The sequence below is a fragment of the Pan troglodytes genome, chromosome 15 (genome assembly GCF_028858775.2).
Source record: "Pan troglodytes isolate AG18354 chromosome 15, NHGRI_mPanTro3-v2.0_pri, whole genome shotgun sequence".
Taxonomy (NCBI): domain Eukaryota; kingdom Metazoa; phylum Chordata; class Mammalia; order Primates; family Hominidae; genus Pan; species Pan troglodytes.
Window position 1 is genome coordinate 3,155,657 of NC_072413.2, and position 13,903 is coordinate 3,169,559.

General features: G+C 42.6%; 1 pseudogene; it reads right to left on the reverse strand.

Moving 5' to 3' along the window:
- Window positions 1–5,465: 5,465 nt before the first annotated feature.
- On the reverse strand, window positions 5,466–8,979 carry LOC129139825 (endogenous retrovirus group K member 8 Gag polyprotein-like; annotated as a pseudogene).
- Window positions 8,980–13,903: the final 4,924 nt, after the last annotated feature.

The window sequence follows — 13,903 nt, forward strand, 5'->3', positions numbered from 1 at the left end:
CATAGGATTCCAGAACACTGCTACGGGGTTCTGAAAGTTTGTTCCTCACAGGTGATTCCAGAACACTCCTTTCGTGGTCTGAATGTTGGCCCTGAAGCAGAATTCCAGAACAGTGCTGTGTGGGTCTGAATGATTGTCCCTTACATCGATGCCAGAACACTGCTGCAGGGGTCTGAATATTTGTCCCTCACATAGGATTCCAGAAAACTTCTAAAAGGGTCTGAATGCTTGTCCCTCACACAGAATTCCAGAGCACTGCTATGTGGGTCTGAATGATTGCAAATCACATAGGATTCCAGAACACTGCTGCGGGGGTCTGAACATTTGTCAATCACATAGGATTCCAGAACACTGCTGCTGGGGTCTACATGCATGTCCATCACATAGGTTTCCAGAATACTGCTGCAGGGCCTAATGTTAGTCCGTCACATAGGATTCCAGAACAATGCTACGAGGGTCTGAATGTTTGTCCGAAACATAGAATTCCATAATTCTCCCGCCGTTGTTTGAATGTTTGTCCCACACATAGTATTCGAAAACACTACATCTGGGGTCCGAATGTTTGTCCCTCACATAGGATTCTAGAACATCCCTGTTGTGGTCTGAATGTTCGTCTTCACACAGAATTGCAGAACACTGCTACGAGTGTCTGAGTGATTGTCCCTCACGTCGGATTCCAGAACACTGCTGCTGGGGTCTGAATTTTCTCCCTCACATAGAATTCTGAAGGGGTGGGTTGCCCCTCCACACCTGTGGGTGTTTCTTGTTAGGTGGAACGAGAGACTTGGAAAATAAAAAGACACAGAGACAAAGTATAGAGAAAGAAATAAGGGGACCCAGGGAACCAGCGTTCAGCATATGGAGGATCCCGCCAGCCTCTGAGTTCCCTTAGTATTTATTGATCATTTGTGGGTGTTTCTCCGACAGGGGGATGTGTCAGGGTCACAAGACAATAGTGGGGAGAGGGTCAGCAGACAAACACGTGAACAAAGGTCTTTGCATCATAGACAAGGTAAAGAATCAAGTGCTGTGCTTTTAGATATGCATACACAGAAACATCTCAATGCTTTACAAAGCAGTATTGCTGCCCGCATGTCCCACCTCCAGCCCTAAGGCGGTTTTTCCCTATCTCAGTAGATGGAACGTACAATCGGGTTTTATACCGCGACATTCCATTGCCCATGGACGGGCAGGAGACAGATGCCTTCCTCTTGTCTCAACTGCAAGAGGCATGCCTTCCTCTTATACTAATCCTCCTCAGCACAGACCATTTACAGGTGTCGGGCTGGGGGACGGTCAGGTCTTTCCCTTCCCATAAGGCCATATTTCAGACTATCCCATGGGGAGATACCTTGGACAATACCTGGCTTTCCTAGGCAGAGGTCCCTGCGGCCTTCCGCAGTTTTTGTGTCCCTGGGTACTTGAGATTAGGGAGTAGTGATGACTCTTAAGGAGCATGCTGCCTTCAAGCAACTGTTTAACAAAGCACATCTTGCACAATACTTAATCCATTTAACCCTGAGTTTGACCCAGCACATATTTCAGAGAGCACGGTGTTGGGAGTAAGGTCATAGATTAACTGAATCTCAAGGCAGAATAATTTTTCTTAGTACAGAACAAAATGGAGTCTCCTATGTCTACTTCTTTCTACACAGACACAGTAACAATCTGATCTCTCTTGCTTTTCCCCACATTTCCCCCTTTTCTTTTCGACAAAACCGCCATCGTCATCATGGCCGGTTCTCGATGGTCGCTGTCTCTTCTGAGCTGTTGGGTACAGCTGCAGACCAACAACAGACAAAACAGGCACACAAGGATTAATATGAGATTTACAATCGTAGTACTTCTAATGGTCTTAACCCAAGTGACAGGGTTAAGATTTGCGAGGCCATCAGCAACTCCTGCAATTGCCTCAGTTCCTGGCACCAAATTTAAACGGGCTTTTGATGCTTTGAAAATTTCTTTTAATTTGGAAATGTCTAAAGTGAGATTATCTTCTCTTCCCTGTAGATGATGTCTAACCATGTCCCAGTGATGCTCAGACTCCTTATAAATTTGGGGTGTAATACAAAAGTCTGATGTATTCCAGTCACACTGTAACTGGAAACGATGTTCTAAGCTCATGAGTCTGTCTCCCATCCAAATGACAGTTTGTCTAAGGTCATTAATTTGATTTGCCAATTTTTGATCAATACCAGATTGTGAATTCCACAATCATGTAGAATTTTTTTGTCAATCATTAACAAAGTTTACTGACTGAACAGAAGAGTGCAATGCAACTCCTGCCACAGCAGCCATAGCTGTGACTGCAATTAATCCCATAATCACTGCAATTAAAGTAAAAATGAATCTTTTGGATCTATTTAAAACGCCTTTTAATACTTCAGTCAAAATATGGACGGATGGCGAGGCCTCCCATGGTCGGTCCATGGACACAGGGATCCACATGCCTTCTCTTGCTCTCACCAGCAGAATACGGTGTTGCCAATTAAAAGTTGAATCAATGCAAGTAAACAATCTACAATTTTCACAGGTTATAGTTTGAGAGTCTGGTTTAATAACTATATTTCCTACAACTAGCATATAAGGGGGCTTTACACAACTTCGTACAGGAACCGTTAGACTGGAATTTAGGTAGATAGTATAAAATGGCTTACGATCTCTTGTTTCTAAAGTTTGATTTCCAGACCAAATCCCAATGTGGTATGAGGCTGCAGTAAGCCTCCACAATTCTGGATGTTCAGGACCAGAAACAGGACTTATTATTTTTGGTCTTGGGGTAGAGATTCCTTTTTATCCCCATACCCAAGGGTAGAAAGACTGTAATTTTTTATGCTTATGTTTGTCTAGACTTTCTGTTAAGTCGCTATCAACCGCTGGACTCACTTGTGCACTTGGACATGACTGAGTTTGTCCTGAGCAATTGTGGTAGAATTGACCTCGAGGTGCCCAATCTATAACAGTTCGGAATTCATTGTTTTGTAATATCACCGCACTATTGGCCACACATTCTTCCCAAACTAAAACTTGTGTATTTTTTGATCCTTTGGGAATTTCCTTGGAGCAAGGTTTCCCTTTAGGTCTAAATTTTAATGATCTTTGATAAGAAAAGTCTTGTAAATAATTTACCCGTGGCCTGAGTGACATCCCGCTTACCATGTGATAAGTGAGTCTACTTTTAGGACCGGCAGTAGGTACTTCTACCAACCAATTTTGGAATGCAGGCATTAAGCATCCTGGTGCTCTTCCTAGGCAAATAGGAGAATAACGATACCCAATGGAAATATTTATCATCATCCCTTCTTCCTCAGGTTTGGCAGGGCAGTGATCATCTGTGGGGCCAGGTACCCATACACTATCCTTAACATTTAATTTTATAGGATTATCCATCCATGTGACTGGTGTTACCGTCTCCGTGGAGGCGCTTTTCTTTGCATCTCTAATGGGTTCATTGTAGAACTTCAAATGTCTAGTAGGTATCCAAACAGGAAGCTGATTTTCTCCTGGTGAAACACAAGCAAAACGTCTCCCCCACGTTATTACCTTCCCTATTTCCCATGTCTTATTTTTATTATCTTTCCACCAAATCAGTTTTCCTTCATGTGGGCTGTTCTTTTTACCAGTAAGATGTTGTTCTGCAGAAGTAGTAGTCTGATTTCTATAAATGTTTTAAAAATTAAAAGTATAGAGTGCTAGATTAAGTTGCATCTGAGGAGTGGTACACTCCTTACTGTCTCCCCCTTCTTTTTGCTTAACTAATTGAGTTTTGAGTGTTCTATTAGTTCTTTCAACTATGGCCTGTCCTTGGGAATTATAAGGAATTTCTGTTGTATGTGAAATTTTCCATTGACTTGAGAATTTTTGGAAAGCTTTACTACAATATCCTGGTCCATTGTCAGTTTTGATTTTTTCTGGAACTCCCATTACAGTACAACAAGACAATAAATGTTTTTTAACATGGGAAGTACTTTCTCCTGTTTGGCAACTTGCCCATATGAAATTTGAATAAGTTTCAACTGTTACATGAACATATGATAATCTTCCAAATGAAGGTACATGTGTGACATCCATTTGCCATAATGCATTAGGACACTGACCGCTGGGATTAACTCCTGCCTCTTGAGTGGGCAGGTGTAAGACTTGACACTGGGTGCAATGTTGTACAATATCTTTTGCCTGTTTCCATGTGACATCAAATTTGTTTTTTAATCCTGCTGCATTTACATGAGTCAAAGCATGAAGTTCTTGTGCTTTTATGAATGCAGATGATACCAGTAAGTCAGCTTGTTCATTTGCTTTAGTCAAAGGCCCTGATAAATTAGTGTGTGCTCGAATATGAGTAATATAAAATGGGAAATTTCTTTTTCTTACAGTTTGTTGTAATAAATTGAATAGCTGGTTTAACTGATCGTCCATGCTATATTTAATTAGAGCTGTCTCAACATCCCTTGTAGCCTGTACTACATATGCAGAATCTGATATAATATTGATAGGTTGATCAGAATCTTGGAACACTGATTCCAACCATCTCTGCTCTTTGAGCCGATTGAAATGGAGTTGTGATTACTCTTTCTTTTGGCCCTGTGTAAGCTGCTTTTCCATTGCTGGAACCATCAGTAAATACTGTTAGAGCATTTTCTAAAGGTTCACATCTGGTAATTTTAGGTAGAATCCAAGTAGTTAATTTTAAAAAATTGGAAGATTTTTGTTTTCGGGTAATGATTATCAATAATTTCCACAAAATTAGCAAGTTCAATTTGCCATGCACCAGAATTGATAAAAGCTTGTCTAATTTGTTTCTTGGTTAAAGGGACAACTATTTTGTCTGGGTCATTTCCACATAATTTTATTATTCGTAATCTTGTCTGACCAATTAATGTAGCTATTTGATCCAAATACAATTTAAAAGTCTTAACTGTACTGTGAGGAAGGAATGACCACTCCACAAGATCAGTATTTTGAACAATGATGCTTGTTGGAGAATGTGCAGTAGCAAAAATCAAAAGTTGGAGTGGGGCTAAGGGATCTATTCTATTTATTTGCACTGACTGAAATTTTTCTTCCACTAATTTAATTTCTTTTGTTGCCTCTGGGGTTAACATTCTTTTACTATTTAAGTCTGAGTCTCCTCTTAAGATAGAGAACAAATTTGACATGGCATAAGTAGGAATGCCTAGAGTTGGCCGAATCCAATTAATATCTCCTAGCAATTTTTGAAAATCATTTAGTGTTTTTAATGTGTCTTTTCTTATTTCTATTTTTTATGGCTTAATTTTTCTATTTTCTATCTGCATCCCTAAATAATGAAAAGGAGTAGAGGTTTGGATATTATCAGATGCTATTGCCAGTCCTGCGTTGGCAACCTCTGCTTGTAGAAATGTATAACAGTCAATTAATTTATCTCTTGTTTCTGCAGCACATAAAATATCATCAAAATAATGAATGATATAACAGTCTGAAAACTTGTCTCTAACTGGTTGAAGAGCTCGACCTACAAAAGTCTGACAAACAGTTGGACTATTAAGCATTCCCTGAGGTAACACTTCCCACTGAAACCTGGTGGCTGGTTCTTTATTATTTATGGCTGGTATAGTAAAGGCAAATTTTTCGCAATCCTGCTCTGCCGGAGGGATGGTAAAAAAGCAATCCTTTAGATCAATTATAATTAAAGGCCAGTCTTTTGGGATCATGGCCGGAGAGGGCAACCCGGGTTGGAGAGGCCCCATGGGTTGAATTACGGCGTTTATGGCCCTTAAGTCAGTTAACATACGCCATTTGCCAGATTTCTTCTGAATTACAAACACAGGAGAATTCCAAGGCGAGAATGCAGGCTCAATATGTCCCTTTTCTAATTGTTCATTTGCTAATAAATGTAAAGTCTCCAGTTTTTGTTTTGGTAGCAGCCACTGATTCACCCACACCGGTTTTTCTCTTTTCCAAGTTAATGCTATGGGTTTAGGAGGCTCTACAGTGGCCGCCCCTAAAAAGGATACCCTAATTCCTTCTCTTTCTTGATTTATTTTAGCCTCAACTGGAACTTTAATGCCATCTTCATTTTATTCCTAGTCCCTTTCCTGGTATATATCCCATCTTGGTCATGATTTTTTGACTCGTGGGGCTATATAATGGAGTGGGCATAGTGATTTCCACACCCCATTGTTGTAATAAGTCTCGACCCCACAGATTAAGAGGAATTGAAGTAATCATTGGCTGAACAGTACTTTCTGGATTATCTGGCCCTAAACAATGTAAAATCTCAGTACTTTGATACACTTCTGAGGCTGTGCCTACGCCGACAAGTCCTGTAACAGCCTTTTGTTTAGGCCATTTTTTTGGCCAGTGATTTAAAGCAATGATAGAGACATCTGCTCCAGTGTCTACTAACCCTTCAAACTGTTTTCCTTGAATAATGGCCTTACACACAGGTCTGTTTTCTGAGACCTGACTTGCCCAATATGCAGCCTTTCCTGTCAGATCAGTGCTTCCAAACACTCCTGTTCTTTTTATTTCACTATTTCCAACCTTAATATAAGGCAGGAGTAATAATTGAGCAATCCTGTATCCTGGACTGGCATTCCAAGGAATTGAAGAGCTAATAACCAATTGAATTTCGCCTTTATAGTCTGAATCAACCACACCAGTATGAATTTGAACTCCCTTTAGGTTTAGACTTGATCTTCCCAAGATTAGTCCTACAGTCCCCTCAGGCAGTGGGCCACATACCCCTGTGGGGATTTTTTGTTTGGGGGTTCCCCTGGAAGCAGAGAGACTGCTTGTATAGTACATAAATCTACTTCTGCACTGCAGCTTGTGGCAGGGGAAAATTGTTGTATTGTGGTAACTGGCTTATTCCTTGAAACACTTGGGACAGTGGGGGTTGTTGTCCCTGAAAACCCTGAGGAACAAATGGCTGAATAGGGAATGCCCCAGTTTGTTGTGGGGCCTGAGGCTGGCCCCTTTGCTATTTTCCTGACAATGGTTGCCTATTTTTATCAAATTTAGAACGGCATTGACTAGCCCAATGTTTTCCTTTTTTACATCTTGGACATAAGTCAGGTGGCTCTCTACCTGTTGTTGTAGTAGCTTGAATAGTTATATTCTGTTTATTTAAGACTGGGCAATTCTTTTTTAAATGACCAATTTGACCACAATTATAACATTTCCCTCCAAGTATTCTAACTTGCCCTCCTAAAACAACTCCTGTTATTGCTTGAGCCATAAGCATAGCTTTATGCATACCTCCTCCGATTCCATCACAGGCTTTTACATATTCTGAGATTACATCTGATCCTGCGGGAAACTTTCCTTTCAATGGCTTAATGGCCGACTGACACTCAGGATTGGCATTTTCGTATACCATCAACTCCACTATGACCTTAAGGGCTTTTTCATTGGAAATTGACTTTTGAGCAACATCTTGGAGCCTTGCCACAAAATCAGGGTAGGGCTCTTTTGAAACTTGTCTTACTGTATTAAATGAGGGGCAGGCACTTCCTGGGTCTTGGATTTTTTCCCAGGCTTTAAGGCAGATAGCTCTAACTTGCTCAATGTCCTCATTTTGCATTAATGCTTGTTGACTAATAGTGCTCCAATTTTGACCTGTTCCTAATAGTTGATCTGCATCTATGTTAACTGGAGGATTGGCAGATCTATTTCTTCGGACCTGTTCTTGTGCACCATCAATCCACCAAGTCTTAAATTGCAAAAAATTGAGACGGTGAGAGACGATTTTGCCAGAATCTCCCAATCATAAGGAATGGGTCTATGTCCATGAGCAACGGAATCTAATAATGTCCTCATATAAGGGGAGTTGGGTCCATACTGTTTACTCCCTCTTTCATGTCTTTTAGCATTTTTATCGAGAAAGACTTGTATCTGGCCTCAACTGTGAGAGGCTCTCCCTCTTGGGCTCCTTCTCCAGGTGGCATCGGTTCTAACATTACTGGGAATTGCCATGCCTCAGTATCTCCTTCCTTTCTTGATTTATCAATAATTTCATGTAATTCACTACCCTGTCTACTAGGTGGTGCCATAGGATTAAGTCTCCTAGTGGGCGGCTGAGGGTATGGTGCCCTGCACTGTGGTGCTGGGGGCATTCCTGGATATCCATACTGACTTTCTGGGGGTGGCCGATACTGAAGTTCGGCCAGCGGCCAGTATTGATAAGCTACTGGCAGTTGGGTCTTATTTTCTCTAACCTGCGTTTGAGGTTGTAATGTTACGGGCACCTGACCTGCTGGAAGAGGACTTGGCCCTCGTGGTTTACACTCTGATGGCCCCACTAATTCTGGACCTTTTCCTTCTAATTTTAACGTTTTAGGATATATCACCTCCTGTAATTGATTATAGTCAACATTTTGCGTTGACTGAGCCATTACCGGCTCTGCTACATATTCGCAATGTAAACTTTCCGTTTCTTTCTGGGATTTTTTTCCTTGTCTTTTCTTTACAATCTATTACACAGCTTCCAGGGGCATCAGAAACTGAAACGCTATCTTATTCCGTTTGAAATGGTTCTAAAGCTGCTTTAATAGTGGCCCAATCATTCCATACTCTAAGTGGAATGATATTACTCTTCCTTCCTGCTTGTTTTAGTTCCTTGCCAATTCTTTTCCAATCTTTTAGATCTAAAGTTCCTTATTCTGGAAACCATGGGCAAAATTTTTCTATTATTTGAAATAGCTTGATTAGATTTTTTGTAGATACTCTAACTCCCCCTCTTTTTAAAATAATTTTAATAAAGCTGAGATAAGAGGCATATTTACTTTTAGTTTTACTTTTAGTTTGCCACATTATCACCCTAACTTCTTCCGAGTGCACAAGCTTACCGTAAGTCTGACTGTAGACGCACTTGGGATCTCTCTTCGACTTGTCCTCAATGACCACGCTCGAGCGTAACTTCACCCTAGAGAAAAGCCTCCACGTTGGGCACCAGATGAAGGGGTGGGTTGCCCTTCCACACCTGTGGGTGTTTCTCATTAGGTGGAACGAGAGACTTGGAAAATAAAAAGACACAGAGACAAAGTATAGAGAAAGAAATAAGGGGACCCAGGGAACCAGCGTTCAGCATATGGAGGATCCCGCCAGCCTCTGAGTTCCCTTAGTATTTATTGATCATTTGTGGGTGTTTCTCCGAGGGGGGGATGTTTCAGGGTCATAAGACAATAGTGGGGAGAGGGTCAGCAGAGAAACACGTGAACAAAGGTCTTTGCATCATAGACAAGGTAAAGAATCAAGTGCTGTGCTTTTAGATATGCATACACAGAAACATCTCAATGCTTTACAAAGCAGTATTGCTGCCCGCATGTCCCACCTCCAGCCCTAAGGCGGTTTTTCCCTATCTCAGTAGATGGAACGTACAATCGGGTTTTATACCCAGCCATTCCATTGCCCAGGGACGGGCAGGAGACAGATGCCTTCCTCTTGTCTCAACTGCAAGAGGCATGCCTTCCCTTATACTAATCCTCCTCAGCACAGACCATTTACGGGTGTCAGGCTGGGGGACGATCAGGTCTTTCCCTTCCCACGAGGCCATATTTCAAACTATCCCATGGGGAGAAACCTTGGACAATACCTGGCTTTCCTAGGCAGAGGTCCCTGCGGCCTTCCGCAGATTTTGTGTCCCTGGGTACTTGAGATTAGGGAGTAGTGATGACTCTTAAGGAGCATGCTGCCTTCAAGCATCTGTTTAAAAAGCACATCTTGCACAACACTTAGTCCATTTAACCCTGAGTTTGACACAGCACATATTTCAGAGAGCACGGGGTTGGGGGTAAGGTCATAGATTAACAGAACCTCAAGGCAGAAGAATTTTTCTTAGTACAGAACAAAATGGAGTCTCCTATGTCTACTTCTTTCTACACAGACACAGTAACAATCTGATCTCTCTTGCTTTTCCCCACAGAATTCCAGAGCATTGCAACGAGGGTCTGAATGTTTGCATGAAACATATGATTCCAGGACACTAGTGCTGTTGTTTCAATGTTTGTCCCACACATATGATTCGAAAACACTACTGCTGGGGTCTGAGTATTTGTCCCTCACATAGGGTTCCAGAACACTGCTACGAGGGTCTGAATGATTGTCCCTCACATAGGATTCCAGAACACTACCGCTGGGGTCAAAATGTTTTTCTGTCACAAAGGATTCCAGAACACTGCTACGAGAGTCTGCATGTTCGTTTCTCACGAGGTATTCCAGAACACTCCTGCTGTCGTCTGAATGTCCCTCACACAGGATTCCAGAATACTACTACGAGTGTCTGAATATTTGTCCCTCAAAGAGAATTCCAGAACACTGCTACGAGGTTCGGAATGATTGTCCATCACATAGGATTCCAGAACACTGCTGCTGGGCTCTTATGTTTGTCTCTCACTTAGGATACCAGAACACTTCTGCTATTGTCTGAAAGTTTGTCCTTCACATAGAGTACCAGAACACTGCTACGACGGTCTGAATGTTCGTACCACACTTGGGATTCCAGAACACTCCTGCTGGAGTCTAAATGTTTGTCCCTCACATAGGATTCCAGAACACTGCTACGTGGATCTCAATGTTTGTTCCTCACAGTAGTTTCCACATCACTCTTGCTGTGGTCTGAATATTTGTCGATCACGTTGGATTCCAGAACACTGCTACGAGGGTCTGTATGTTTGTCCCTCACATAGGATTCCAAAACACTCCTGCTGTGTTCTGAATGTGTGTCCAACACATAGGATTCCAGAGCAATCCTACTCTGGTCTGAATGTTTGTCTATTACATAGTTTTCCAGAACTCTGCTGCTTGGTTCCGAGTGTTTATTCCTCACATAGGATTCCAGAACACTGCTACTAGGTTCTGAATGTTTCTCCCTCACATAGGATTCCAGAACACTCCTGTGGTGGTCTGAATGTTTGTCCGTCACATTGGATTCCAGAACACCGCTACGAGGGTCTGAATGTTTGTCTCTCACACAGAATTCCAGAACACTGCTACGAGGGTCTGAATGATTGTCCCTCACATAGGATTCCAGAACACTCCTGCTGTGGTCTGAAAGTTTGTCCCTCACATAGCATTCAAGAATACTGCTGCTGGGTTTTGAGTGTTTGTCCCTCACATAGGATTCCAGAACACTGTTACCATTGTCTGAATGTTTGTCCCTCGCATAGGATTCCAGAACACTGCTGCTGGGGTCTAAAAGTTTGTCTGTCACGTAGGATTCCAGAACACTGCTACGACTGTCTAAACGTTTGTTCCTCACAGAGGATTCCAGAACACTACTGCTGTTGTCTGAATGTCCCTCACAAAGGATTTCAGAACACTGCTACGAGGGTCTGAGTGTTTTTCCCTCACACAGAATTCCAGAACACTGCTATGAGGGACTGAATGATTCTCCCACACACAGAATTCCAGAACACTGTTACGAATTTCTGAATGATTATCACTCACATAGGATTGGAGAACACTGCTTCTGGGGTCTCAATCTTTGTCTCTCACATAGGATTCTGGAACACTTCCGCTGGGGTATACATGTATGTCCATCACATGGGATTCTAGAACACTGCTGCTGGGATCTGAGTGTTTCTCACTCACATAGAACTCCAGATCACTGTGAAGAATGTTGGAATGTTTGTCCATAATATAGGATGTCAGAACAATCCCGCAGTTGTTTGAATGTTTTTCCCTCACATAGGATTGCAGAAAACTGTCCCTGGGGTCCGAATGTTTGGCCCACATATAGGTTTCCAGAACACTGCTAGGATTGTCTGAATTTTTGTCCCTCACTTAGGATTCCAGAACAATGCTACGAGTGTCTGAATGATTGTCCCTCACATAGGATTCCAGGACACTGCTGCTGTGATCTAAATGTTTGCCCATCACATAGGATTCCAGAAGACCATTACGAGGGTATGAATGTTTCTTCCTCACAGGGGATTGCAGAACACTCCTGCTGTGGTCTGAATGTTTGTTCCTCACATAGGATTCCTGAACACTTCTATGAGGGTCTGAATGTTTGTCCCTCACGTAGGATACCAGAACACTACTGCTGTGGTCTGAATGTTTGCCCTCACATAGAATTCCAGTACACTGCGACGAGGGTCTGTATGATTTTCCGAAACATAGGATTCCAGAACACTCCCGCTGTTGTTTGAATGATTGTCCCTCACATAGGATTCCAGAACACTGCTGCTGTTGTCTAAATGTTTGTCAGTCACATAGGATTCCAGAACACTGCTACGAGGGTCTGAATGTTTGTTCCTCACCGGGCATTCCACAACAATCCTGCTGTTGTCTGAATGTTTTTTCCTCACACAGGATTCCAGAATAATGACACGAGGGTATGAACGTTTGTCCCTGACCCAGAATCCAGAACACTGCTATGAGGATCTGAATGATTGTCCCTCACATAGGATTCCAGAACACTGCTGCTGGGGTCTGAATGTGTGTCCCTCACATAGGATTCCAGAACACTGCTACGAGGTTCTGAAACTTTGTCAATCACACAGAATTCCAGAACACTGCTATGAGGGTCTGAATGATTGTCCCTCACATAGGATTCCAGAACACAGCTGCTGCGGTCTGAATGTTTCTCCCTCATGTAGGATTCCAGAGCACTGCCACGATTCTCTCAATGTTTGTCCCTCACATAGGATTCCAGAACACTGCTATGAGGGTCTGAATATTTGTCCCTCACATAGGATTACAGAACACTACTGCTGTGGTCTCAATGTTTGTCCCTCACATGGGATTCCTGAACAATGTTAACAGGGTCTGAAAGATTTTTCCTCACATCGGACTCCAGAACAATCCTGCTGTGGTCTGAATGTTTGTCCCTCACACAGGATTCCAGAACACTGCTGCAAGCGTCTGAATGTTTGTCCCTCACTCATAATTCCAGAACACTGCTAAGAGGGCCTGAATGATTGTCCCTCACATAGGATGCCAAAACACTGCTGCTGGAGTCTGAATGTTTGTCTCTCACATAGGATTCCAGAACACTGCTGCTGGGGTCTACATGTATGACAGTCATGTAGGATTCCAGAACACTTCTACGATTGTCGGACTGGTTGTCCCTCACGTGGGATTCCGGAACACTGCTATGAGTTTCTGAATGTTTGTCTCTCACATAGGATTCCAGAACACTGCTACCGTGGCCTGAATGTTTTCCCCTCACATAGGATTCCAGAACACACATTCGAGGGTCTCAATGTTTGTTCCTCACACAGAATCCCAGAACACTGCTACGAGAGTCTGAATGATTTTCCCTCACATAGTTTTCCATAACAATGCTGTCTTGGTCTGAATGTTTGTCCCTCACATAGGATTCCAGAACACTGCTGCTGGGGTATACATGTGTGTCTGTCACATAGGATTCCGGAGCACTGCTGCTGGGTTCTGAGTCTTTCTCCCTCACATAGAACTCCAGAGCACTGCGACGAGGTTCTGAAAGTTTGTTTGCAATAAAGGATTCCAGAACACTCCCGCTGTTGTTTCAATGTTTGTAACTCACATAGGATTCCGGAATACTTCTGCTGAGGTCTAAATGTTTGTCCGTCACTTAGGATTCCAGAACACTGCTACAAGGGTCTGAAGGTTTGTCCCTCACACAGAATTCCAGAACACTGCTACGATGGTCTGAATGATTGTCCCTCACATGGGACTCCAGAACACTGCTGCTGGGTTCTGAATGTTTGTCCCTCACATAGGATTCCATAACACGGCTTCAGGGTTCTACAGGTATGTCCGTCTCATGGTATTCCAGAACAATGCTGCAGGATTCTGAGTGTTCCTCCCTCACAAAGAATTCCAGAAGACAGCAACGAGGATCTGAATGTTTGTCCATAACATAGGATTCCAGAAGACTCCCGCTGTTGTTTGAATGTTTGTCCCTCACGTAGGATTCCAGAAGACTCCCGCTGTTGTT